At 38.2% G+C, this 24222-nt stretch overlaps 1 protein-coding gene and 2 long non-coding RNA genes across 4 annotated transcripts in view; 2 read left to right on the plus strand and 1 right to left on the minus strand.

Moving 5' to 3' along the window:
• The first annotated feature begins 239 nt into the window (after positions 1–239).
• Positions 240–5686, plus strand: LOC120437459. The gene is made up of 3 exons (XR_005611145.1): positions 240–1247; positions 2931–3250; positions 3382–5686. It is a non-coding gene; the product is annotated as an uncharacterized LOC120437459 (long non-coding RNA).
• Positions 5687–11949: 6263 nt separating this feature from the next.
• LOC120437461 lies at positions 11950–22569 on the minus strand. Its single transcript, XR_005611146.1, has 4 exons — positions 22515–22569; positions 19277–19308; positions 18538–18643; positions 11950–12005 (listed from the first exon to the last, which is right to left on the minus strand). It is a non-coding gene; the product is annotated as an uncharacterized LOC120437461 (long non-coding RNA).
• Positions 16574–24222, plus strand: part of LOC120437460 (complement C1q tumor necrosis factor-related protein 3-like) — a 51828-nt gene continuing 44179 nt past the window's right edge. The window contains exons 1-3 of one of the 2 annotated variants that reach the window (XM_039608049.1): positions 16574–17011; positions 19092–19205; positions 19315–19489. The gene's annotated coding sequence lies outside the window, so the exon portion shown is untranslated. Of the gene's footprint in view, positions 17012–19091; positions 19206–19302; positions 19490–24222 lie in introns of those variants that run through there. The other variant, XM_039608050.1, reaches the window with a different exon arrangement.

Below are 24222 nucleotides of genomic sequence, written 5' to 3' on the forward strand. Positions count from 1 at the left end.
GGCGGCATGAGTGACCTTATTAAGCCAAGGCTGAGTTTTACATTTTTGCCATCTACATTTTAGAGGAGCAATTGAGTCCATAATGTTTGTACAAGCAGAATTAAAACATGCAAGTAGCTCATCAGGATTACTGCAATGAAGAGAACTTTCATCAAATGTCAAGGCTCTGTGTGCAGGCAGGCAGGGATCCAAATGCAGGACTCGGAGACTGAACGCAACTCAAAAAACCTCCGCTTTATTGTTGGCAAAAACACAAAACATGAACTAAACAATGACTACAGCGAACCAAAACACACAGACACAATCTGAGGGTACAACACGACAATGGCACAGAGAAACACGGGGCTTAAATACACTGAGGAAGTCATCAAGGATCTCCCAGGATACACAGACACACACACACACTTCTTTTCCACCCACATGGTGCTGATGGAAAATCAGTTCCTACTTCTAAAACCAGCCAACATTTTATTGGTTATTATGAAACATCACTAACAGACTGTTTTAATCTTCACGAGAATCTCCATTACATAGAAACTACAACAGTGTCAGCGTCGGCAGAGGTAGTAAGGGATTGTTGTTGCCTTTGTTATTATCCGCTTCTTTGGAGACACACATAAAACTTCAATAACTGAAAACATAAAATAGATCTGGACACAGATGAGGGTCTGTAAGGATTTTCAGTGTTTTATTTCTGAGCTGGATTCCTTCAATGTAGCTAAACCAACAGGAAGACTTTGATCAATAATGGATTAACAGAATGTTGAGAGCATCAAATGAGCACTAATAATAAAAAAGAATATTAATAATGTTTGCAGTCTGAAGCTGTTGCACTTTGTCAGGTTTGGTTTTCACTTCTTTTGTTTGGGATCAAATTAAAATTATTCAGGAATCAAGCAGGTGTGGCTACTAACCTGTCATACCGGTCCATGTTGTGACATAAAACGGCTACAGGGAACTACAGGTGCATTTCCTGATATGTGGCTGTAAGGTAACGTGGTAACGTCCACTTTACCTTTAGATTTTTAACTTATGTTTTATCTTTTGACTTTTAATTCATGAACTTTTTACCTTTTAAAATCTTTTTTTTGCTCGAGTAGAATACAATATAATGAGGTTCCATTTGACCCACTGAAAAAGAAGACAGGAGTATACTGACCTTGAATGTTTTTATCTTTGTGGATAATTTTTTCATCATGACGATCAGAAGACTTTTTGAGGGTTTCACAGATGCCATCAGAACGACAGTAAGTGTTAAAATGATGTTTTTGAGCCTTCAGAACAATCTCCAGACTAAAAGCTTCAAAAGCATATTTTTTTAGGAAACTATTTATTGTATTTTAATTAAATTATAAGCACTTTGGTTTTCGATTTGCAACAAAAATCAAATGTACTTATTTACTTACATCTAGGTAATCTAACAGGTTGACAAACGTCTGTTAATGTTAATCCAGCTGATCCAGGATTAAAGCTTCACTTTACTAGTTTAAAAAATTTCTGTTGTTCTGTGGAGATAACAACTGAACCTGTTAAACACTCTGACCTGATTTTTTTATAGAATAATATAGAATAAGAATTTAACAATAGATGCGGCACGTCACTCTGCACGTCACTCTGCACGTCACTCTGCACGTCATTTTAATGCGACTCATCAATGTCCCTAAGACAACGATCAATCTTAGCTTTATTTTAGTTTAAAGTTTAGATTTAGTCTCATGTAGTCAGGTTTAAACTTGGATTTTCTGTTATTCACTGAAAATATCAGGATCCTCAGACATTTAGAGCACTCTAAGTGTCACTAAACCAGTCGCACTAGAACTAGATCACATGCGAATGGCTTCCGTAATGGCTTCCGTAAGCATGCTGCTCTGCTCAACTTTGGTGTTTGTTTTCATCGTGCTGATTTCTGCAGGTGAGATTTAGGTATTTAAACAAAAACAGTGTTTCTCTCTGAGATAAGGAGGACAGGTATTAACCTTCTTTACATGTTAACAGTATGATGACTTACTGATTTGGTATGTCCATAGTTATGAAGTTACGGACCTTTTCTGTCAGTCATTATGACCTCAGTAAATCCAAATCAGTATTCCTATGTAGGTTAATCTTTCCATATACGTTTCAGTGCCTGATATCAATTGTAAATATACACAGTAATGCTACAGAACACCAAATGTATTTTAGCTCACCAGTGTGTAACATATCTGCTAGCCTTAGCAGCATGAACTAGCTACATAGTAAACATAGTCATTAATATTATACTTCTACATATGCAGATTCACTAAATGACATGAAAGACTCAAGTCACACAATTTGGCTACCTAGAAGTCCACATGTGCAATAATGCAACTATAACTATATTTATAAAAATAAATCTCCACTCACCCTGTGGGCAGTCTTTATGTTTGGGTCCTCTACCAGAGGTCTGGGAGTTTGAGGGTCCTACACAGTATCTCTGCTGTTCCTACGACTGTGGTCTTCTGAACAGAGACTTTATTAAAGGAATAACAAAGTTAAAACAAACTTTCCTCATTTTAATGTCCTGTTGTTATTCATGTGAATTATATCATATTTTGTAATATACCAGCTGATAATGACATCATCACAGCATATATTTATAAAGTATTAAATATTTGCTCATGATTAAAAATGTTTTGTGATTAAGATTTCTTCCATCAGCTGTTAGTTCACTTAATACTAAAATTGATTAGAGTAAAATTATATCCAGCTAGTGTTACGATTTTTAATACACCACGAATTCTATTTTAAATAACAGCAAAAAAAACAAAAACAAAAAAAAAATCCACCTATATGTGTATGTGCAGAGCTCATTGGACTTTCTTTGTTTCCCTTCATTCTGATTGACTGTTGTAAAAGTGAACAATTGTACTTTAATCTTTAACCTCTCTGCTCTGTGTTGTTTCCTCTTTCAGACCAGAAAATCATCACCGCTGAGTCTGGACAGAACATCACTCTGCCATGTCGAGCTCCAAACAACAACATCATAGTTGTAAAGTGGAGCAGAGCTGACCTGAAGCCACAATATGTGCTTTTGTTCCAGATGACCAGCATCCATCATTTAAGAACCGGGTGGATCTGCAGGACAGACAGATGAAGGATGGAGACGTGTCTTTGATTCTGAAGAATGTGACGACTGCTGATAATGGGACATACGAGTGCCATGTCGTCCAGGGAGTCAAACAACCTTTGAAGCTCATCACCAGCTTCTACCTGAGTGTTGTTGTTCCTCCAGGTGAGTGAGTAGAGTTGAGTGTGTGTGTGATCAGAGGTGAAGCTGCTTCCTTGTTGTTGATGTTTGTTTCTAAAGATGTTGTTGATGAGACTTTGTAGAGCTGACACTTCACACCCGTTTCTCACCTGCAGGTCAGACAGGAGGACAACCAGGGGATGGACCTGTTGGACTGATAGTTGCTCTGAGTGTTTCTGCTGTGCTTCTTGTTGCTGTTGTTGGTTTTTGATATACATAAAACATAAAAAGACAGAGAGTCATGTCTCACACAGGCCTGCTGTTGATCAGCAGCTGTTTGAAACATCAGACTGATCTAGTGATGTTTTCTGTGTTGTTGGAGAAGTAGAAACAAAGAAACAATAGACAAAAATGCATGATGCTAAACATCAATCAAACATGTTCACAATTAACATTACAACTGTAAAATAAGAATAACCACAGACAAACAGCAGCAGACATATTTACTTCACCATTCATTCCCCTACCAGGCCTAACCTAAGTCTCAGCTAATATCCTGTAATCAGTATTGGGACACTCAAAAAAGTAATATACTGCACATTAGTCATCATCTTTCCTTGATTTCATACCGAAGAAAGTAATTTGTTACATCTGTTTTGCATTACTCTGCAAAATGACCTGGAACTCATTGTCTAAAAGTGATAAGTTAAAAATATAAACCTGAGGATAAAATGAGGATAAGATGAAATTAGCTGATTGCATCACAGGTTCTCATAACAAAAATAACATATGAATTTTTTTGTTCTCTTCTGCCTGTCCAACATGTGTGCAGATTAATGACCTCTTGTAGTAACAACAAATAATGTAATTACTGAATTTAGTACGGTCACATGTTACATTACTGATTTACAGAAAAATGCACTGTGATTACTTTAATGCATTACTTTGGAACACCGAGCACTGGCTGTAACTGAGGGATAGATAACCAAGAAGCTAAAACAAACATTTCAATCCATTGCAAATGACCACAGCAGATCTTTTCAAGCTCTGCAATCAATCTACACACTGCAAACAAATTGAGTCATGATATTACTAAAGGCTTTTACACATAGAGTGAATTGCGGAAAAGAAAACATGAAAATGAACTAATGTCCACATCAAGCACTATGAGCTGGTCTTGATGTTTCAAAACAATAAGAGGAAGAAACTTAACAGTTTTGAAAACACTAACTACAACTAAAACAGTAACACAAATATCATGCACATGTGAACACACCGAAATATCCAAAGACACATGTTAAATGAAGAACCTTTTGGACCCACCTTTAAAAGAACAAACAGTAAAAACCCACCACAACAAATCAAACCCACTCCCACCAGAGTGAGACCATCACCTCCTGAAGTTTCCACAGAACAACAAAACCTGTTTGCCAAGAACACAGCAGAGAGCAGAAATCTGCACCACTTACATCACATTTCTGTGATTATCATCAAACCTGTTCAGACTGTGTTAGTGTTTCTCTGTTCTCTCTGTGAATTACAGTGTTTGTTCGTCTTCAGTATTTTCATGGATCTGTTTTATATAATCTCAGTAATTTTGCTTCTGTGTACTGTATGTAAAAAGTAATACTAATTATAAAACAGCAGCTGTTTGTAAGATCAAACATGTTGTGTGAGGTTTGGACAGCACAAACTGATCCTCATGCAGAGATCAGATGTTACAGTATATCTACAGACACTCACTGAACCAAAAGTATAAACACCGTAGAAGAGGCCTTTTAGATTATAGATAATCAGTCATCTGTTTAATAGTGTTCGATTCATTGAAGGGATAACACTAAATGACATCTAGCTCATCACACGTTGTTATTACAGTGTTATAAACCCAAAGAGCTCAATAAGTTTCATATACCAGCAGAGTCTGATATTTCTGATCCATAATGATTTAACATTTCCTTCCATGAACTAAACTCTGCAGTTTGTTATTTCATTTCAAGCGCTTTTCGGATATTGTGTATCTTTTTTTATCTTTTATATTAGATTTTTTTTAATTAATGACTAAGGCTTAATACTGCATCTGTTACCATTTCTTATGTCAGTCTTTATTAATATGTTTGTTTTCTAACAGTTTACATAATATGTCATTTCACTTGCTATCAAAACTACTATCACTATACAATCTATAATCTATTTAATCACTACATTAAATATACTGCATTAGCACTATTGCTGTATTTAGACAGTTATAAAACATTTAAAAGCTTATATGTTGTGTTAATGTGCTTGGTATTTTTTGCTGTGCGCTGTGTTTGAGATCCTTTTTCTAAGCCTTTCTGCACAACCAGCATGTATTCTGTTTTCATCCAGACAATAAACTGCAGCACTAAAAGATAAAAAAAAATGTATGTTGTTTATCTAAAAATAAAAAACTCACTTTGCATAACATAATAATGAAAAAGCAGTACTGTAACAGGTAACCCTGCATGACTAATAAGCCTATAGTGGGTCTTTACAGGATAAACAACATTTTTAAGCATATTTAAAGTGTCTGGATCATGCCACAAGCTGGTATGTGTAAAAGGCACTGAGAGAAATGAAGCCACCATTAGCACTGTGCACAAAGCAGGAGAGACTTTCCCTCAAATTCAGCATCTGGAATAATGAACTCATGGTACATCAAGTCATGTTATTATTGATGGAGGATGTAGTAGGACGGACCCCTGTGAGTTATTTGATGCATGAGTTGACATTGTGGATCACGCATCTGACATTCAGTTGCGTCACATTAACATGTGTTCTGTAAGCAGACACTACTTTTTACTCCTGACCGTGCTCAGTGAATACGTTTTTTTACAGGTTATATTAGAAGTATTACAGCCTGATCAAACACCATAAACTCACAGTTAGTTCCATGACCTCTGCGAACACACATGAATGTTCATCCAAAAATGAATAAAATACCGTCACTTTATTTGAACGCTGAAACCAGCCCACTGAAGGAACAATGGGCTGGGAGGTCAGTTCCTTCATTATAATTATGTCAATTCTCATTACCATTGATAAACAGCCACTGATCAAGGCCCACTGATCAATGGCCATGAGTACCATTCACAGAGAGTTGGGGAATGGCTGCAATCACAGCATTGTAAGATGGTGAAAGATGTACCCTTAGGCCCCCTCCTCGATTCAGAGATGGTCTTTCCCTTTTCACGAAAACGGCCTCCTTGACTCAGCGCTCAAACCAGCGTTCCTCCCTGTCCAGGATGTGTACATCCTCATCATTGAAAGAGTGTCCACTGGCCTGTAGGTGTAGATAGACTGCAGAGTCCTGGCCTGACGAGGTTGCTCTTCTGTGTTGTGCTATCCGCTTCACCAGAGGTTGTTTGGTTTCCCCCATGTATAAATCCTGGCAATCCTCCTGGCACTTAACAGCGTACACTATGTTACTCTGTTTGTGAACAGAATCAACTTTTGGAGATTTACTTCATGAAGATATAAATAAAACAAAATCCAAAACACTGGGTCACTGCCCCAGTAATATAACTGGGTATAATAAGAACAGACAGATACTGAGAAGTAAAGAGTTAGTTGTTCACCAATTTAAAAAAAAAAATGTCTACAAATTGGGGCACAATTTAAGAATAATATTCCTCAGTGTAAAATACTTAAGAAAAATCTATGAAAAACACATTTTAGTTTGTGTTTACAGCAATCAATCCAAGTAGACAGTGTTGCTTCTTGACAAGACTTTAAACTTTAGATGGACACATCAAAGTATCCAACTGAGGGGGAGATTAAAAAGCCTTAAACACTGAGTGACTGTAAAACAGCTCAGCCAGTAACAATCTGCCACTGCAGTCAAGTGAGGGTGTGTGAAGTAAGCCTTCTTCCCCTTGTTAATAAAACCTGGACAGTAAAACAAAGGACATTCAAAACCAATTTTGAAAACTATCCATAAATGTGTAGAGCTGCAACCATAGAGCATACATGGATAAATTGTACGTGGGTCTGAAAGGAGAAGCTAATGTTATGGACTGGTTCTTATATATAGTGCTTTTCTACTCTGTCTGAGCACTCAAAGCGCTTTATACAACTATTTCATTCACCCATTCACACAAGCACTTCTAAGCTTAAGTGCTAAGTATCTAACATTCATACACATTCACACTCCGATGGATGCATCGGAGAGCAACATGGGGTTAGTATCTTGCCCAAGGATATTCGGCATGCAGACTGGTGCAGCCTGGGATCGAACCATTGACCTTCTGGTTAGTGGCTGATCTGCTCTGCCACCTGAGCTACAGCCACCCAAAATGGATAACTGCTATATCCAGAAGTTCTCAGACGACACCACCATTGTGGGTTGGGTGAGAACCTACAGCCAAAGGATGAGGGGACGCGAGGCCAGCCACTCCGGCACAAGCAGAGAACCACCCAGCAGAGCGCCTGCAAGGGATGGCTGTTAAACCTGTTAAACCTGCATTATTTCTAATGGCCAGTAGGGGGTGACTGTTCTTTTACAGGTGACTGCAGTGAAAGAAAAGAGTCACAGCCATTCATCAAACACATGCATCATTTAATCTCTTCTACTCTTTAACATCTGGTATGAACATTCTTCTTTTGGCCCTGACGTCTGAGAATGCAATTGAAACCATGATGGACAGTCAGACAGGAGCCCTTGTGTCACGTGTAACACATAACTGCATTGCTGGTTTGATTCATCTGGAGAGCACCACGTGCACTTTGAGAGTCATGTTTTTTTTATTTCTCCAGTGCTTTCAACAAAATCCAACCCTCAGTGCTAAGCGGGAAGTTGCAGGGAGCAGGAGTGGACCATCAGTTATCCACATGGTTTGTTGACTACCTCACCAGGAGACCCCAGTATGTGAGGCTGAGGTGGGAGTCTGTAGCACGGGGGCCCCACAAGGAACAGTACTCGCCCCTTTCCTCTTCACCCTGTACACTGCAGACTTGAGTTGTAAAATGGATAAATATCCAGAAGTTCTCAGACGACACCACCATTGTGGGTTGGGTGAGAACCTACAGCCAAAGGATGAGGGGACGAGAGGCCAGCCACTCTGGCACAAGCAGAGAACCACCCAGCAGAGCGCTCGCAAGGGAGCGGATCAGCAACCATGTCAGAACATCCAGAAATGTTCTCCAGAACTACCAAGTAACCTGATCACAGGGAGGAACAGCAGCATCCAGCAGGGGTAACTCCACCCTCCATGTCTATGTCAAACAGGGGCTAAGCACAGCAGCCTCCAGACCCACATCCACATAAGATAAGATAAGATAAGATAATGCACGTACATCGACTCCCCTCTGAAGTGCAGGTGAGCAAAGGCATCGGGACATTTGCTTATTTCCATAAAACACACCTGAAAACTCAGTCCTGCTCTGTGTGATGATCTGCCTTTATCATTGTTAATATTTACAGTGAAACAGCTCCATCTAGTGGGCCTCATCTGGTGTTAATGTAAAATGTGAATCATAGTGTTCCAGTCAGTCATCAGTGTGTCTCTGCACAGCTGTAATTAAAATGTGTTCAGAGGCCCTCAGTGTCTGAATGGTTCCAGTTCAGCTCCATAACAGCAGCGTCCCTGGTTTGATTCCTGTGTTTCAGCTCATATCTGCCTCTCTCACTGAGGGGGACGTCCACTACATGGACATAGAGCAGTTCTGTCCTCTGTACTGATTTAAAAGCTGGTGCTCAGAGGAAGAGGGCGGGCTTTACTTGGTGTCAGTGAGAGAAATGAAAAAAAGCTCAAATGAGTGAGAAGGACGATGAAGGAAACATCTGTGCTGTGTCTGCTCTGTAAGTAGAATCTCTGTGTTTGTTTGAATTCTTGTACTTTGACTGTCTGCTCTCCTGATAACTGATGATGGAGGAGAAGACATGAAAAACAAATCAGGCTGAATTCAAGTTCAAACACCACGAGGACCAACTGCAGGTTTGAACTGACTCTTTATCTTTGCTCAGGAGTCGAGGAAACACAGCAGGCAGTGAAAAGTCTCTGTATGACAACTGTAATAATCTTTAGCTCTTGCTCAACCCCAAGTTGGATAAGACATTAAGAAGATAGAGATGAGAATTTTCCATCTGATTTTAGCATTAAACATTGTTTCATTTTTGTTATTCCTAATTGTATTTAAGTACTGTTGAATTTACTCATAAAGTGTTTTGTGGTCTTAGTGTCTGTTTAGTAGAATAATCTTCACATTCATTATGATCACATTAATAACTTTCTTAAATGTAATCTCTGTTTAGATATTTAATTTATATTATTGATTTTTGTGGATCACTTCAGCAGATCCAGAAGAAGCTGGTGAAAATGATACCATCACTCATGCCGTGTACAGCTACATAAAAACATCAAATCATCAAAGTTAAAGAAAATAATAGTAATTTTATTGTTTATAATGTGAGGACATCTTGAAAAAAATCATACACAAAAAGAAAAAAGTGTGTGAAAAGAAATTAACCATGGATAGAAATCTGTAACAAATATGATCATTTCCATCCCTAAAAAGCCAATCAGTAGCTGAAACATGTTTCCTGCCCTGAGGAGTTACATTTGCTTATAGAAGGATTTTATTGCAGCTTTTCAATCTTGGAACATTTGCAGAATGGAGGAAGAGAAACTGGAATCATGGCATGTAGATCTTGATCATAGTTTCAACATTTTCTCTGATCTTTTCCTCTTCAAATGTCTCAGACTGAGTTTAGTATAAAGGTAGAATTAGATTTAGCTTTATGAGGACTGCGCTAATTTCAATAAAATGAATAATGACGACATTATGGATCATGTGAGGAATGATCAAAAATGTGGACTGTTATAACACTAAAATAAACATTTTCCTGACTTGATTTAATCAAAACATGAAATTACAATATTTAAGTTTATACTTAAGTTTCACATGTGTTTCCTTTGGTCATGTGTGTTTAACTCTGTACTTACTGAGTGTTGTTCACTGTGAGCTGGACTGTGTGTTTGTGGTCTGTGGTTAACTGAAGCTAACAGCTCTGCAGTCGTCCAGCATCCTGTTTCTGATAGAAAGAAAACACTTCAGCTGCAGGTGTTTCAACACAGAGCTGTTCATTTTACAAACAGGAAGGAACATGGAGACATCATTTGGAAAAACATTTCTCTAAACTCTGCACACAGACCATCAATGTATTCAAAGTCAACATAAATTACCAGTGTTGGTCAAGTTACTTGAAAAAAGTAATCAGTTACTAATTACTGATTACTTCCCCCAAAAAGTAATCCCGTTACTTTACTGATTACTTATTTTCAAAAGTAATTAATTACTTAGTTACTTAGTTACTTTTTAAAAACACGATTTACAACCTGAATAGGTGATAAAGTGATAGATCTTTCAGCCCAATTCTACTTTTTCTGCATAATTCATCATACAAAATGTAATCAAAAGGAAAAGTCTCTTTTTAAAACTTGTTTTAATCTTTTAACTTTATGCATCAAGCAAAAACTTAATTATATGCAACATTCTCTGACTGGAAGAAATTTGTTTAACATTTAAAACTATTTTCTGCACATTCCAGCACATAAAATAAAATATTTTTTTGTGTTTACACTCACTCTTTCAAATAGATGCAAGTAAAACACAGCAGAAAATAAATAAAGTCAAAGACTAGCGGTCCTGTTGCTCTATTTTCACCTGTAAAGCAGGACTGGGGTAGGCGGAGGTTTACCCTGGTGCAGGTGTGCTGCAGCGGTCAGTGGAAGAATCCGCGAGTTTCTCTGTGAATTTCACATTACGTCGTAGCGCACTCGCGCTGCTTGCTTGGAAGTTTAGGGTTTTTTAAGCTGTAAAAAGAAGTTTTCTTCCACGCTGTGGACACTAATGTTTTTGTCACTTTTTATGGAATCAAACTCAAAATAAGGTCAGTACTTCCACGCCTTAAACGCTGCATGCTACACTCTGTCCGCATTCGATATATTATGATCTGCAGACAGCTGTTGTCACGAACGTCGCACTCGCTTACGTCACTGTCATGAGACGTTCTTAAAAAAATCACGGTTTTAGTAACGCAGTAACGCAGCGTTCTTATGTGAAAGTAACGGTAATCTAATTACCGTTTTTGCAATAGTAATCCCTTACATTACTCGTTACTTGAAAAGAGTAATCAGATTACAGTAACGCGTTACAAGTAACGCGTTACTGCCCATCTCTGTAAATTACACTAACAACGTCTTCCTCTATTATTAGCTGTTTTTCTTTAAATTTACCTATTTGGCTTTTTAAATATTCAATTGACTCCAGTATTTTAAATATAGTAACGTCGGTCTCTATACTGAAAATCTGAATCTGACTTTAATAAAGTTACTAAATTAGTAGTGTCTGTGACATACATTCATCCTGTTGATCATGTTAGTTTGACTGCAGTCTGAAGCTGATGAGACCCACTGCAGTGTGTGGTGGTTTGGCTAAAAATAGTTTGTCTTTTGCTCTGTGGTGAATAATTTCTGGTGTTAATCTGCACAGCTTTTGTGTCATCCCCTTTTTTAAAAAAGCACCTCAGGTTACAGTAATTCTTTACTTCACAGCAGGTGCTAAGATGAGAAAACTGTGAAAAGCTGCTGCGTTTTTTTTTTTTAACATTATGCGACCTGTAGCCCTGACCCCCATCGTGAGCAAATGCTTCGAGAAGCTGGTCAGGGACTTCATCTGCTCTGCACTACCCGACTCACTGGACCCTCTACAGTTCGCATACCGTCACAACAGGTCCACTGATGATGCCATAGCCCTGACACTCCATGCTGCCCTGTCACACCTGGAGAAGAGAGACACATATGTGAGAATGCTGTTTGTAGACTACAGCTCAGCATTCAACACCATCGTTCCCTCGAAGCTGGACAGGAAACTGCAGGATCTAGGACTGAGCAGCTCCCTCTGCAGCTGGATCCTTAACTTCCTGTCTGACAGACGCCAAGTGGTCAGACTGGGCAGCACCACCTCATCCCCCACCACACTGAACACTGGTGCTCCACAGGGGTGTGTACTGAGCCCTCTCCTGTACTCACTCTACACCTACGACTGCACGGCCACTAGCAACTCCAACATCATTGTGAAGTTTGCGGACGACACTACAGTGGTGGGTCTTATCACCAACGGTGATGAGACGGCCTACAGGGAGGAGGTCAGCGCCTGACCCACTGGTGTCAAGACAACCATCTCACCCTCAACGTCGCAAAAAGACAAAGGAGCTGATAGTGGACTTCCGGAGGTGCAGAGGAGTACACACCCCATCACCATCAACGGCGCCGCTGTGGAGAGAGTGAGCAGCTTCCGCTTCCTTGGTGTACATCTGGCTGAGGATCTTACGTGGTCAGTACACATAAACAAAACAGTGAAGAAGGCGCAGCAGCGCCTCTTCTTTCTCAGGAGACTGAAAAGATTCGGCATGAGCCCCTTCATCCTCAGGACCTTCTATCGCTGTGCCATTGAGAGCATCCTCACCGGATGCATCACCACCTGGTATGGCAACAGCACCGCTTACAACCGCAAAGCTCTCCAGAGAGTAGTGCGGTGTGCTGAACGGATAATTGGAGGTGAGCTTCCTCCTCCAAGACATCTACAGGAAGCGGTGCCTGAGGAAAGCGGGAGGATCATCAAGGACTCCAGTCACCCCAGCCACAAACTGTTCAGACTACTTCCATCAGGAAGGAGGTTCTGCAGCATCCGGTCCCGTACCAGCAGACTGAGAGACAGCTTTTTCCACCAGGCCATCAGACTGCTGAACACGTCATAGACACCTCACCCTCACTACTGGAACTTCAACATTATGCACTCCATACTGTACATAAATACCACTGTTTTGACTACCAACCTCTGTATATTTTACATATCTTATTTTATTGTTTACTTATTTCATTTGTAAAACATGTATATACACACTATATACACACTCACACACACACACACGTAGAAAAACATATTTAGTACACACGTTCAGTAATGTATATACCTTATACATTGTACATATATTTATTACTTTTAGATTAGCCATTTTATATTTCGCTTGTTTTTGCACAACTCTGTTGCTTGTGAAGCCCGCACACAAGAATTTCACTCACATGTACTGTACCAGTGTACCTGCACATGTGACGTGACAATAAAAGTGATTTGATTTGATTTGATTTTGATTTAATCTCTTTTTTAATGCTCAAAAATATCGTCTCCTCAGTTAATTTTAATATGTTTTATTCTACAGAGGAGGATTCAGCTGCAGTCAACTCAACAGTGAGAACTGAAGACTTCAGTTATGGACAAACAGCCATCAGAACAAGGAGGCCCAGGTACAGCTGCTCTTTGACTGTGAACAGAGACAAGCTAGCTGCTCACCGTGTTTACTGCCATCATGCTAAGCTAAACTAAACTAAGCTAACTACATCGAAACTACCGTATTTTTCAGACCATAAAGCGCACCAGATTACAAGGCGCACTGTTGGTGAACAGGTCTGTTTTGATGCATAAGGCACGCCGGATTATAAGGCACATTAAGCAAAACAAAACAGTCAAATAAGTCAAACTTTACTATACTCATTCTTCTTGCTTCCTCCACTCCGTACCATTGATTCATTAATGTTGAATTCTCTCGCAGCTGCTCTATTCCCATGTTGTTGCAGTATATTAATGACTAACCTCCTATTGTGGATGAATTATCTCAGGTGTTCTCCTGAGTGAAGTTTGGTGCGTTTAGAACATCCTGCCATACAATTGCATTTGTCCCTGACCATTGGGAAGCCTCATGTTAACTTTTATTGAGTGGAAAAAAGTTGGCGTTCATCCTCCAGCTTCACTGTTTATGTTATGCTAACATAGCTGTGTCGCTAGCAATCATGTAGCACATCATTATATACCAGCTAGTCCAACTTCAGTAACCCTGCAAAACCCACTGCTGTTTAGTTTTCTCTCTTTATTTATGTTAGAAGTGATAGCAGAGCTGCACGTTTTGGTGTCTCATGTTTAGGTGGAAACTAGTGAGCTAACTTCCTGCTAACTTCTAACTGCGTTAAATTGAATAAATTCTGTTGACATGGATGCTTGAATGTTAAACTTAATTGTTACACCTGGTAAAGTAGCAACAATGATCATTTTATTAAAGATGAAAGAATTTAGACAATTTTTAACAGTGTTTGTTTGACTTTGGGACCTTAAGCGGACGGAGTTTTGGACCCAGACTACTCTGTGAGGCTCCTGACTACAGTAGCCATAATGCTCCAACAATCCATCAGGCGGCTTTGTAGCTTACCAAAGTCGTACTAAAACATTTTTTGACAGATTTTTGAGCTCGTGTACCACATAAAATCAGTTCGAGGTCAGTAAGCACAATCAGAATTCATACATTAGGTGTACCGGATTATAAGGCTCACCGATGACTTTTGAGAAAAGGATTTTAAGTGTGCCTTATGGTGTGGAAAATATGGTATGGCTCAGAGCTCACTGGGACTGTCTGTGATGCAGAGAGGTGGAGATTGGAGGTCTTGATTGAACTACAAAGCTTGTAATCATGTTTCCTGTTGTTTGAACTGTGTGTGTTTGTGTTCAGACTTTAAACCAGAGCCAGACGTCGTCTACTCTTCACTGAAGTAGTCCACCAGTCCAACCACAAATGTCCAGCTGCTGGTCTCTAACTGGTCCCCCAGCACCTCAGACCAGAGGACATCCACATGATCAAAATATTTTTTTTTTTCGCTAAATTGAACTAAATAAAAAAGATCTTATACTTAAGTGTAAAGGTGAAATTTATATGTGAATAAAATACAAATTAAATACAAATATTTTTTTGTGTATTATTTGATGTCCTCAGTGACTTTGATGATATTCTACTTAGGATTCATAAATGTTTTCTCATGTGGTTTTGTGGGTTTCACTGAAGTGTGAGATGGAAAGTTTGACTTGCTTGCATTTGGTTGTGGCTAACCTATCTTTGCTTAAGAAATAAAGATTACACATAAACTTCACAGAAATGCTTCAGAACAGCATGTGTGAGTTTGAGGCTGAAGTTTTTAATTTCTTTATTTTCCTATACACACGGAAACCAACAGTCAGCTATTAATATACAAGATAGAGTCTGGGACAGACAAACAGACAGTTGGGTTTAGTGTCTTGTCATTATTATTCATATTATTATTATCATTATTATTATTCATATTATTATTATTATCATCTTCTGAGCATACACACTAGTAAATCTTCTCAGTAAAGGTTCATGTAATCATGAATAAACTGTAAAGTCTGCTGTCATGTACTGGTGATACTGGTTGTGTTTCCTGGAAAAATTTGAGATTGAGGGTTAAATCTCTGGGTCTGGTCCAGGGCCTCCTCCTGGTGGGACATGCGTGGAACACCTCACCCAGGAGGCATCACTGTCAGATGCCCGAACCACCTAGACTGGCTCCTTAGTTCAAAATTTATCATTCATATTTAGAAATGTCTAAAATTAAAGCTCACAAACCCCTCCTCCACAATGACATGGTAACTCAATAAGAGGGTGGAGTGTTATGTGCCAAAATATGGCTCAGACTCAACGACAGTCTTTATTCCCTCTATTTGTATGAATGCTGTGTTTGTATGTTTGTGCTTGTCTGTGCAATAGAAAACACCTACACATATAACACATTCAAAAATCAAGGCAAAATGCAGAACCAGTGTGTGAAAAGATAAGTGCTTCCTTAAAAACTGTTAGGAGCAAGGAGCAGCAAAGTGCTGCTAATCCATTGCAGTTGGTTAACTGATCATCAGGAAGTCTTTCTTTGAAAGCACAAGTTTTACCCGTTTACTGGTCTGGAAACAGCTGCAGACACCACATCCCCACTCACCTCTCCTATGATACTACTTTGAAATCTGCTTTAAGTCCAGCACACACAAGTGGACTTGCAGATATGGAAGCTATAAGAAGCATTTGAAATGCTTTTGCTTCACTGAGATTGAACCAGTTTGACCAGGATACACACACACACCTCTTTTCCACCCACATGGTGCTGATTGAAAATCAGTTACTACTTCTGAAAACCAGCCAACATTTTATTGGTTGTTATGAAACATCACTAGCAGATTGTTTTAATCTTCATGAGAATCTCCATTATATAGAAACTATAACAGTGTAACTGTGTGCAGAGGTAGTTATGGAATGTTGTTGCTTTTGTTATTGTCTGTTTTTAGAAACACAAAGAAAACTTTTAAAAGTGAAAAGGCAAAATAGATCTCAACACAGATGAGGTTTCTGAGCTAAATTCCTTAAATGTAGCTAAACTGACAGGATGACTTTGATCAATGTTGATGTTAATGCAACAGGTTGATGCTTTCACTGCTGAGCATTTGAGAGCATCAAATAAACACTAATAATGAAAAATAACAATAATGTTTGCAGTCGCACTCTGTCAGATTTGGTTTGGTTTTCACTTCTTTAGTTTGGGATCAAAATAGAATCCTTCAGGAATCAAACAGGTGTGGCTACTAACCTGTCACACAGGTCCATGTTGTGTCATTAAAACAGGGAATACAGGTGCATTTCCTCATATGTGGCTGTAAGGTAACGTGGTAACGTCCCTTTTACTTTTAGACTTTTAACTTCTGATTTTTAATTCATGAGCTTTTAAGCTTTTAATTTTTTTTTTACTTGAGTAGAATACAATTTAATGAGGTTCCTTTTGACCCACTGAAAAAGAAGACAGGAGTATACTGACCTTGAACGTTTTTATCTTTGTGGATAATTTTTTCATCATGACGATCAGAAGACTGTTTGAGGCTTTCACAGATGCCATCAGAACGACAGTAAGTGTTAAAATGACGTTTTTGAGCCTTCAGAACAATCTCCAGACTAAAAGTTTCAAAAGTATATTTTTTTAAGGAAACTATTTATTGTACTTTATTTAAATTTGAAGCACTTTTTTGAAGCACAAATCAAATTTACTTATTTACTTACATCTAGGTAATCTAACAGGTTGACAGAAGTCTGTTAATGTTAATCCAGCTGATCCAGGATTAAAGCTTCACTTTATTAGTCTACAAAATTTGTGTTGTTCTGTGGAGATAACAACTGAACCTGTTAAACACTCTGATCTGATTTTTATAGAATAATATAGAATAAGAATTTAACAATAGATGCAATAGTGGCTGTAGCTCAGGTGGCAGAGCAGAACCAGAAGGTCGGTGGTTCAATACCAGGCTGCTCCAGTCTGCATGCCGAGCAGATACATTCATCGGAGTGTGAATGTGTATGAATATTAGATACTCAGCACTTAAAAACTTAGAAGAAGTGCCGGTGTGATTGGGTGATTGAATTGGTTGTATAAAGCGCTTTGAGTGCTCAGACAGAGTAGAAAAGCGCTATATAAGAACCAGTCCACTTACCATTACAGACACGTCACTCTAATGCGACTCACCCTAAAGCAACGATCAGTCTTAGCATTATTTAAAATGTAAATTTAGTCTCATGTAGGTTTTAAACTTGGATTCTCTGTTATTCACTGAAAATATCAGGATCCTCAGACATTTAGAGCAGTCTAAGTGTCATTAAACCAGTCGCACTAGAACTAGATCACATGCGAATGGCTTCCGTAATGGCTTCCGTAAGCACGCTGCTCTGCTCAACTTTGGTGTTTGTCTTCATCGTGCCGATTTCTGCAGGTGAGATTTAGGTATTTAAACAAAAACAGTGTTTCTCTCTGAGATAAAGAGGACAGGTATTGACCTTCTTTACATATTAACAGTATGATGACTTACTGATTTGGTATGTCCATAGTTATAAAGTTACGGACCTTTTCAGTCAGTCATTATGACCTCAGTAAATACAAATCAGTACTCCTATGTAGGTTAATCTTTCCATATACCATATACATATACATATATTTTGATCTTATTTCATTAAATGCTTTTAAGTCTAGATTGAGAGAGCCAGAGAAAATCGTTTTTTAAAATGAAATTGTTATTTTATAATATGTATGTAACTTTGTAATTTCAACGTGTTGTCGCCTCTTGGCCAGGACTCCCTTGAAAAAGAGGTTCTTAATCTCAATGGGACTTTTCCTGGTTAAATAAAGGTTATATATACGTTTCAGTGCCTGACATCAATTGTAAATATACACAGTAATGCTACAGAACACCAAATGTATTTTAGCTCACCAGTGTGTAACATATCTGCTAGCTTTAGCAGCATGAACTAGCCACATAGAAAACATAGTATTTAATATTATACTTCTGCATAAGCAGATTCACTAAATGACATTTAATACTCTGGACCATGTCCATGTGCAATAATGCAACTATAACTATATTTATAAAAATAAATCTCCACTCACCCTGTGGGCAGTCTTTAAGTTTGGGTCCTCTACCAGAGGTCTGGGAGTTTGAGGGTCCTACACAGTATCATTGCTGTTCCCACGGCTGTGGTCTTCTGAACAGAGACTTTATTAAAGAAATAACAATAGAAAAGTTAAAACAAACTTTTCTCATTTTAAAGTCCTGTTGTTTTTCATGTGAATTATATAATATTTTGTAATATACCAGCTGATAATGACATCATCACAGCACATCACACTTTATAAAGTATTAAATATTTGCTCATGATTAAAAATGTTTTGTGATTAAGATTTCTTCCATCAGCTGTTAGTTCACTTAATACTAAAATTGATTACAGTAAAATAAAATCCAGCGAGCGTTACGATTTTTAATATACCACAAGTCCTATTTTAAATAACAGCAAAAAAAAAAAGAAAAAACAATCCACCTATGTGTGTATGTGCAGAGCTCAGTGGACTTTCTTTGTTTCCCTTCATTCTGATTGGCTGTTGGAAAAGTGAACAATTGTACTTTAATCTTTAACCTCTCTGCTCTGTGTTGTTTCCTCTTTCAGACCAGAAAATCATCACAGCTGAGTCTGGACAGAACGTCGCTCTGACATGTCGAGCTCCAAACAACAACATCATTGTTGTAAATAATTTCCTAATCCAGCACAGTGCTGCTCACAGTAAGATGTGAACAACACTTTCATAACATTGAAAATCAAGAGTTACCTGGATAAGGTTTTCATTCTCCTACCTGACAGCTGACAACTCACTCCTGTTTCTTCCCTGCAGGTCAGAGAGGAGGAAGAGAAGAAGATAATGTTAAATCTGTTGGACTCATCGTTGGTCTTTCAGTTTTTGGTCTGATTCTTCTTGCAATTGTTTTGCTGATGTACAGAAGATGTAAACAACAACAGAGCCAGGCCTCAGACTAGTTTGCTGATGTTCATTAGCAGCAGTTTGAAATGTAAGTGATTCTCATGGCCACATTAATCCCCCTTACAAGGGCTAAGCATTTACTCTGCTAATATAAATATAAAAGCTGTATCATTGCACAGATAAAATCATGTATTACACATTACTTTTTACTTTTCCAAAAAGTAATACAGGTACTTATGGAATTACTTACTGGAAAAAAATACTTCATTACACTAATTACTGTATTTCTGTCACATTATTGTCACAAAATTATCAGTTAACGGCATGTTAACATATGGGTTCATACTAGTGAACCTATAAGTTGCAGTCACACACAGCAACCCAATCTAAATGAATACAAACTTATGATCTTTCTATTAGTATTTACTGATGATGATTTTAACCTCTTTAAACCTCGACCGAAGAGAACTGACACCAACCTCCACATCTAACTACATTTCAATAATTATCTGCCAATCACACGACAGACAGCAAAAATCTGCAAACCTGTTCACACTGTGTTAGCATAAGCACTATAGAAGACTGTGTGAAGTGCACATGATGTCTTTTGGATTACAGATAACTGATAATCAGTTTGATAGTGTTCGATTGATTGATTGATTGGATAATACTGAATCAGTGTTTTTACATTATTATAAACCCAAAGAAAATAAATTTCATGTACCTACAGAGTCTGATCAACGACGCTTTAACTTTTCCATCCATAAACTAGACTCTTCAGATTGCATTTTAATAACAGATATTGTTTATCAAATTTCATAGCCTATCAATTTTTTTGTTTATATTTGATTTTTTAAAAAGACGTTACATGTTTACTATTTCTTTTTTTATTTTTTAATTATTTGATATGTCTGTAACGCTTTCTCACACGCAAATGAACCAAACCAAATTCATTGTTTTTGGAAAATGCAATTACATTTGCTATCATAACTAAAATCTGTTATCCATGTGCTGTAGTTGTTGGGTCAGCCAGAGGGTCTCGCAGAATCAGTGGATAAATGCCTCTCAGAGTGTTTAAACATTTACAGTTCATGAGAGACTGAAGGTCCTGAGGAGAGTTATTGTGCACAGTGCTGCCTACAGTGATTCTGTATGAATATCTATATAATCACTGTATTAAGTATATTGTATTAGAACTTTTGCTATATTTTCTAAAACATTCTAAATACATAACTAAACAATTCACTGCCAGGCTACTCTAGCGTCTTTGTTATGTTAATGTGCTATTTTTTGTTGTGTGTTTTATTTGAGTTCACTTTAATAAGCCTTTCTGCCCAACCAGCACATATTCTGTTGTCATCCAGATGCAGCACTAAAAGATAAAAGTAAAAAAAAAAAACAAAGTAAAAAAACAAAAAAACAAATGGGCTCACTTTGCTGTTTCATTTGAAATTTAAAGTATCAGAAAGTAAGTCATGAAAGACATACAGGTATATTAAACTTATTTGGGGTCATTACAGACCACACAATATATTCAAGCATATTTTGAAGTGTCTAAATTATTTGACAAACTGATATGTGTGAATGCATAGTGCACTCAGATAAAATAAGCCACCATCAGCACTGTGCACAAAGGACAGGAGACTTTCCATCAAAGTCAACATCTGGAATAATGGTCTTATGGCACATCCAGGTAAAAAGTCTAATTGAGATTTAAAAAGAAAAAAATCAAGAAAGACCAGGCCAATACCTGCTAATGAGTGCAGACAGAATAAGAAAGTTTTAATTTTAACAAACAAATTTAAAGGACAAATATGTCGAGTGCGTCACCACAGTGTCACAGCAGTCATGAGATTAAAGGAGCCAGGCTTTGATCACACAGCTAGGATTGTATTTCACACTGACCCTGGGTTAGTAGAAGTATCATACAGTTTAAACGAAGCATTGAAACTTGCACATATTTATTACAGATGCATTGAAGCTAATCAAGATATTTACTGTCAATCTGTGGCTGCGAATAATCACTTTACTGCAAACTTTATTAACTAGTAACCAGTGTTGTGGAGTAACGGAATACATGTAACGCCATTACGTATTTAAAATACAAAATATGAGTAACTGTATTCCGTTACAGTTACCGTTTAAAAAGGTGGTATTCAGAATACAGTTACTTACTTATTCAGAATACAGTTACGTTGAAATAAATGGATTACACGGCGGTACTTCCCTGTTTCATATTGTCGCGGGTCAAGACTGTTTGGGTTTGTTTGACAGCTATGTTCTGTTGTTCCAGGTGGCAGCGTTACGGTTGCCATGGTTACAGGGTGACACACTCTCTCTCTGCGTGTTTCCTGGGTGAGAGAGTGCTTTTTTGTTGTTGTGCTAAGTTAAAAGGCAGAATGCTACAGGTATAGCTCTAAAGCATAGGTGTCAAACTCTGGCCCGCGGGCCAGATTTGGACAGCAGCCTAATTACATGTGGCCCGCGAAGCCATACCAAATTACGATTAGAGCTGGCCTACTGGTATTATGTGTTCGTGTTTTCCTCCGGAAAACAAAGTAAAGCTATTTTTCGGCTACCAGCCCGACACGAACCCACCGTATTAGCCAGAGGTCCCTTTACTACGGTTCGGAGCCACGGACCTTCAGGAACAGTAATAAATCACAGCAATAGTACATTCACGTAGTTGTAAACAGGATGATAACATATTAAGTAATCCAAAGTATTCAGAATACGTTACTCTCATTGAGTAACGTAACGGAATACGTTACAGAATACATTTTGGGGCATGTATCAGGTATTCTGTAATGAAATACATTTTAAAAGTAACCTTCCCAACACTGCTAGTAACTTAATCAGTCATGACAGAAGTTAATATTTGTGCTAACATCGTTTAAACAGTAACAGCTTTACTACAATATAAGCTAACGTTTACACCGTAACTTTAAGCTAGCACCATAAAGACGGTAAAACACGTAATAATATCTACAAATGCATCTTAAAGCCTTTATATTAGCACTCGGTGTATTGCTAACATAACCACATTAACATTATTGACACTCGCTGACTTTTAATAGTCTTTCTATAAATGCTGTCCGTTTAAATGGTCTTACCTGTAAACACTGCTGTATCCACCGGATTCCAGCCAGAGTGGATTCTGGAGTCTTCCCACGCTCCTGTTACTGATCCTCCATCTGGATGGACAATAACAAGCTTCTGAACAATCTAGCAGGTGGAGATGGCCCATATCTATGGGACTGATGTCTGCTAATAACGCCCTTTGTATGGACTGATAACATCCAAGGCGGGTGAATAAAGTCCCCCAGTTGCTAGTGGTGCCATTACCCAGCATACACCTCTCCCTCCATAAATGCAATAAATGATACAAAGGTAATAGCCTATAATTAATTTATCTGCTGTTTCTCAGGTAGTTGCTTACATTATATAATATATTGTATTCAGTATATGTCACTACAATGTGCTTTCGGAAATGTATAAATATACGGACAACAGGCTCTTCTGTGGCAATCTCTTGTCCTCAATAAACAACGTTTAGGGTTTATCTCTACAGTATTCAGTAGGTGGACTCTGCACGTCAATTCTCGACGCGAGGGGGGTACTGTTAGGTTTTTGTATTGTGATTGCCATTTATGCTTAGAAATATTTAACCATATTTGCTTAGAGGTGTATAATCGATTGTGTAGTGATAGGATGTGTGATCTTCAGCAGGCTGTAAAAGGCTTTGTGTGCATTCCAGAGCTCTCTGACTTCCACACCCACATCTTGGGAGCATGGGAGAGGTCGTATCTTGTTTTATTGTTTTATGGTAGGATAAACGTGTTTTAGGCTAAGTGCATTTTGTTTAGATGGACTGCTGGACTTTCAGGCCACGAAAACACACACACGTGTTTTCGTGACATATCAGTACCTATGACAAAAATGTGACAAATGGGAACGTGCCTTTCTGAAGGTCCTAGAGGCATGGGAATCACAAAAAGTTTTACCCATGCTTCCAGGAACACGCCCATCTGTTGAGATTTTGGCTAGGGTGAAATTTTGGTCAAACCTGAATTTAATGCTACTTGTGAGGACACTGTCAGGTTTATGTGACACACTCATGTCCTTCACTGCTCAAAACAATATGAGGACATGACGACTGAACACATGTAGAGTTCATGTTCCTGACTTCTAACTTGTCCTGCTGTTGTCAATAAAAGCTCTAAACCCAACACTGATGTAAAGCCATCTATTTCACCAGAAATTAAAGCATGTGAACTGATCAGTGGGAGGTTATTACAGGTACTGTGCTGCAGTGGTTTGTATCATATCTATCTAATAGACTCTAATTTGTTCAAGTAAATGAAGAGTCCTCTTCACACACTAAGGTCTATTATGGTGTTCCTCAGGGTTCAGTGCTAGGACCAATTCTATTTACATTATACATGCTTCCCTTAGGCAGCATCATAAGAAGACATAGCATAAATTTTCACTGCTATGCAGATGATACGCAGCTCTATCTATCCATGAAGCCAGGTAACACACACCAATTAGTTAAACTGCAGGAATGTCTTAAAGACATAAAGACCTGGATGGCCGCTAACTTTCTGCTTCTTAATTCAGATAAAACTGAGGTTACTGTACTCGGCCCTGAAAATCTTAGAAATATGGTATCTAACCAGATTCTTACTCTGGATGGCATTACCTTGGCCTCCAGTAATGCTGTGAGGAACCTTGGAGTCATTTTTGACCAGGACATGTCCTTCAACGCACATATTAAACAAATATGTAAGACTGCTTTCTTCCATTTGCGCAACATCTCTA

The sequence above is a fragment of the Oreochromis aureus genome, linkage group 3 (genome assembly GCF_013358895.1).
Source record: "Oreochromis aureus strain Israel breed Guangdong linkage group 3, ZZ_aureus, whole genome shotgun sequence".
Classification (NCBI taxonomy): Eukaryota; Metazoa; Chordata; class Actinopteri; order Cichliformes; family Cichlidae; genus Oreochromis; species Oreochromis aureus.